The sequence below is a fragment of the Ursus arctos genome, unplaced genomic scaffold (genome assembly GCF_023065955.2).
Source record: "Ursus arctos isolate Adak ecotype North America unplaced genomic scaffold, UrsArc2.0 scaffold_10, whole genome shotgun sequence".
Lineage (NCBI taxonomy): Eukaryota > Metazoa > Chordata > Mammalia > Carnivora > Ursidae > Ursus > Ursus arctos.
Window position 1 is genome coordinate 71174367 of NW_026622764.1, and position 5159 is coordinate 71179525.

The 5159-nt window shown below is 50.6% G+C and overlaps 1 non-coding gene across 1 annotated transcript; it reads right to left on the reverse strand.

Moving 5' to 3' along the window:
* Positions 1-2782: 2782 nt before the first annotated feature.
* TRNAK-UUU (transfer RNA lysine (anticodon UUU)) lies at positions 2783-2855 on the reverse strand. Its single transcript has one exon. It is a non-coding gene; the product is annotated as a tRNA-Lys (tRNA).
* Positions 2856-5159: the final 2304 nt, after the last annotated feature.

Consider the following 5159-nt stretch of genomic DNA (forward strand, 5'->3'; position numbering starts at 1 on the left):
CCATTGAGCTCTTCATAGCCCTGCTCACAGGCTCGCCTCACCTCCCCTGCTCCCCTCTTGCACGGGCTCTGCACACCAACCTAACCAAATGGCCCACTTCCTGGAGAAGGCAGGTCGTTTCGGCACCTGGAACTCTGTGCTCAGACCCCTCCACCCTTGACAAGGGTGCTCGCCTCCCTCCACCCTTGACAAGCCCTTGCTTTCCCATTTTTTTATTTATTTGCTTACTTACTTACTCAAGTACAGTTGGCATAAAATGTGATGTCAGATTCAGGTGCACAGCACAGTGACCGGACGTTTCTAGACGCTGTGCCGCGGAGCTCTCATCGGTCACCACACCGCGCTATTAACACCATTCACTACATTCCCTGTGCCGTGCCTTTCACCCCGTGACTTACTCAGTCATAACTGGAAATCTCTGCCTCCCACTCCCCTTCACTCGCTTTGCCCATCCCTCCTCCCCTCTGGCAACCATCAGTTTGTTCTCTGTATTTATCGGTCTGGTTCTTCTTTTTGTTTGTTCATTTGGGGTTTTCTTCCCTTTTTTTGAATTTTAGATTCTACATATGGACAAGCTTCTACTCCAGATGCCTCCTTCTCTCTGACGCTTATCTGAATCCCTCCCATCAGAAAGACGGGAGACCTCTCACTGGCCATCCGCTCTGCTCCCGGAGCACATGGCTTGTCCCTTTCTGGTTGCTTCTGCCTGAGTTTGCCCTGTACTCTGCGGGGTGCGCGTCTATCTTACCTTCTTTACGAAAGTGCAAGTCCCTTCAGGGAGACTGTTTATTTAAGCAGCCAGCAGAACAGGTGGTTCGTGGCTGATGACAGCCTCTTGGGAAAGCAGGAGCGGAGAGCCCTGGACCCACAGCCAAGGTCGGCAGGGCCTGGATCACAGCTCTGCCTCTCCCAACTGCCCAACCTGGGAAAAGCCTCTCAGCTGTGGTGTGCTGCTGTTTGCACACCTGTGCATGTAATAGTACATGCTATTAATAATGTACTAATAACACTAATTAGTACCGATGCACTGATAATAGTACCTGTCACAGGATCGTGGTGGGATAAAATTAGTTAATCCATGAATAACTCTTTAGAACAATCTTCGGCAGGTGCCAGGTACTCAGTAGGTTTTCGGTCTTTTTCTTGGGCAATTTCCACCTGGAACTGCTGTCGCAGGGTGTCTGGGAGTGGGCCCAGTAAACTTCATTTTCAGCACGCACCCCTAGGTGAGTCTACTGCACGCTGGAACTTTTGGACCACTAGTGAATCCAGACATCTCGATTTATAACCGAGGAGCATGAGGGCCAGGGAGGGGCAATGAGTCCCTCAGGCTCCGCGAGGAACTGCACAAGCCACACTCTAGTCTATCTTTCTTCATTCAGGGGCTTGAACAAGCCCAAGCAGACCAACCTTTGTTGGTTTTCAGAGGCGTTCCCTACCAAGGGGTGCTTTTATCTCATGGGCAGCCCCGAGGGGACGGGAGGCCACAGCACCAGCCTGGACGGGAAGTCCAGCTTCGGCCGCTACGCCCCAATCATTTTCCATCTGCAGCTGGGGAGCCAAAGCCCATGAATCACCACTTACCTCATTTCCTCCATTCCAAGCTCAAGTCCTTAAATAAGGATGTCCTTGACCATCAGACCGTTCTTCAGTCTGACCCCGTCCCTCCGAGGGAGAGGACCTTGCTGTGATTTGTGGGGGTGGCCTGGGAGAAGCCGAGGCGGGGACCCCAGAGTCTTCAGGCTCCTCTGGTACCAGGAGCAGACAAGCCATTGAGAGGACACTGGGCAGGGCCATTCAGGGACAAACTTCCCCTTCCTTCTTCAGCCAGACATGAAGGAAACTCTTCTCTTCCTTGTCCTCTACTAACCTGTGAAAACCCAGACAATGAATCTGCCTTGAGACGGCTTCTGTGGCAGCCACGGCTAGTTGTCTCCAATATCCATTCTCTTGTCCCATAATAATAAATGGCAGTAGAATTGTTAGCAGGGAGCAAGCTGCCCAGCGGAAGACGGCATCTCTCAGTCACAGGATGGAAGGTGAGCAGAGGGGAAGGACTCTCCATCTTAAGGGAAGGAGCCTCCTCTTGTCTCGTGCTTCCCAGTGCCTTTGTGCTCTCTGGCTGCAGACTGGCTGAGAGCCATCTTAGACCTTGGAACCAGGATGACACCAGGAAAGGCCGAGTGACAGAGACGGGGAGCCTGGGCCCCTGAAGGAACCTCAAAGCAGAGCCGCACACCCAGCGCGAACTGCGTATGTGGGGAAGCAAATTCTCTCTCGCCAGGCCATCTAGATTTCATGTCAGCTAAGCCCACATCCTGATACACAGTTCGAGAGTGGAATACAGAGTCACGTGTCCTCTGCTCGGCAGCCGTGCTTGGAGCAAGGTGTGCGGTGGGTAGAGCTCTGGCTTTAGGTTCAGACACAAATATGGGCACAGCCATATCTTAACCGAACTGGTCAGCTCAGGCTGCCATCGCCAAACGCCCCAGCCAGGTGGCTTAAACCACAGAAATGGACTGTCTCCTGCTTCTGGAGGCTAGAAGGAGCAGGTCAAGTTGTCAGCAGGGCCCCGCCCGTTGGATTCTAAGGAAGCATCTGGCCCAGGCCTCTCTCCAGCTGCTGGCAGTCCCTTGGCATGTGGGGCCTCATCCCAACCTCTGCCTTCATCTTCACACGGCCTTCTCCCTGTGTCTCTTCTCGTCACCTTCCCTCCATGCACGTCTGTCTCTGCGTCCAAATATACCCTCACTTTTTAATTATTCTTTTAAAGTAAACCCTGCGCCCAGTGTGGGGCTTGAACTCACAACCCTGAGATCAAAAGTTGCATGCTCTACCGACTGAGCCAGCCAGGCACCAAATTTCCCCTTTTTATAAGGACACCAGTCATATTGATTTAGGGTTCATCCTAATGACCTCATTTTAACATGATTATCTCTATAAAGACCCGATTTCTAAATAAGGTCACATTTGGAGGTACCAGGAGTCCAAAATCTGTTTTTTTGGAGGAACACAATCCTACCCATAACACGAACTGTCTTTGCTAATAGAATTTGGGTGTTTACTTAATGTCTGAGAACCTCGGTTTCCCCAATGTCAGATATACATGCATTCTCAGGGTCAAGTATTTAGGAAGTCCCCAGGACGTGCCTTTGATCTGGCCTTTGCCAGTGTCACATCTACAGTGGAGGACAGGTATCTCTTCCCATCATCCAATCATCATTAGATGTATGTGGTGGCCTTTGCCACCTTCTGTCCTGCTCAGTCTCCAAACCCCTTTCCAGCATCTGGGGAGAGCCTGCACCCTATGGGGCTGGGTGGGAGGCAGGGACCATCCAATACAGCAGATGCTGAAAATGCCAGACACTTAGTTCCCCAGCTTCCCTTGTAGCTGTGCAGCCCTGGATGTGGTTCTCCCACTCGCCCGGTGATGCTGTAAGCAACTCAGTAGACTTTTTTTTTTTTTAAGATTTTATTTATTTGAGAGAGGGAGAGAGATAGCGAGAGAGAGCATGAGCAGGGAGGAGGAAGAAGCAGACTCCCTGCTGAGCAGGGAGCTGAGGCGGGTCTCCATCCCAGGACCCTGAGATCTTGACCTGAGCCGAAGGCAGATGCTTAATGGATTGAGCAACCCAGATGCCCCTCAATAGCCTTTTTTCCCCCTAAAGATTTTATTTATTTATTTGAAAAAGAGCAAGAGGGGCGTCTGAGTGGCTCAGTCATGAAGTGTCTGGCTTGGGCTCAGGTCATGATCCCAGGGTTCTGGTATCGAGCCCCGAGTCTGACTCCTTGCTCAGCCTCCCTCTCCCACTCCCCCTGCTTGTGTTCCCTCTCTCACTGTCTCTCTGTCAAATAAATAAACAAAATATTTTAAAAAAAGAGAGAGAGAGAGCACATGAGTGGGGGGTGGGGCAGAGGGAGAAGCAGACTCCCCACTGAGCAGGGAGCCCAATGCAGGACTCGATCCCAGGACCCTGGAATCGTGACCTGAGCCGAAGGCAGATGTTTAACCGACTGAGCCCCCCAGGTGATCCCTCAATAGCTTTTAAATAAAATCCTTTTTTATTAACCAGCCAGAGCCTTTCCTATTGCTTGCAAATGGTAGCCTTGACCGATACACCATGTACTTTTCAAGGCCAAAATGGTTGATTGGGAGAATGGTAGCAGCTTGCAGACGACCTCTGATAATCGGCATGGGAAGCAATACAGCCTGGTGGCTTTCTAATCGGAGAGATGTGGACTGAAATCTCCGCTCTGCCCCTTACCAGTCGAGAGATAACGAGGAAGTTAATGAACCTCCCGGAGCCTCGTTTCCCTGCTTCATCCAATGGGGATGGTAACAGTAAGCCACTGAAGCTGTTTGGGAGGATTAAATGAGATAATACACCTGAGACTTTCACTGTGGATTATGGTTATGTTGATATTCAACTTGACTGAGCCATGGGGTACCCAGATATTTGGCCAGATGTTCTTCTGGGTGTGTCTGTGAGGGTGTTCCTACATGAGAACAACATTGGAACCAGTGAAGCGAGTAGAGCAGACTGCCCTCCCTGATATGCAGGGACCCCATCCAATCCGAGGGGGGCATGCATAGGATAGAAAGGCTGACCATCCCCTAAGTTCGAAGGAGCTCGCCAGCCTGCTCGCCTTGAGCTGGGCTCTTCTCCTGCCGTTGGAGTCAGACTGTAACACTGGCTCTTCCTGGATCCCGAGCCTGCCAGCTTTCAGAGCGGAAGTCCGCCACCTGCCCTCCTGGGTCTCCAGCTTGCTGACTGCACATCTTGGGACCTCTCGGCTTCCATAATCACCTGAGCCGATTCCTTATAACAAATCTTATATATATATATATATATATATATATATATTTTTTTTTTTTTTTTTTTTTTTTTCCTGTTGATTCTATTTCTCTGGAGAGCTCTGATGAACACATGGGAATATGTGGAACAAAAATAGTGCATATTCAGTAATTATGCTAGCTATTTGTTGTGTTAGTTTTATTATTATGCTACAGGTAAGGAAGCCAGCACACAGCCCCTGGCAAAGGGCCGTCAATCTGTGGCAGCATCCTCACATTTCCCCCATCTGGAGAAATTCACTGACCTTTCTCTATAAAGCCAGAACCTGCTCCTTCTCTCTTCCCACCCCACCCACCTCCCCCC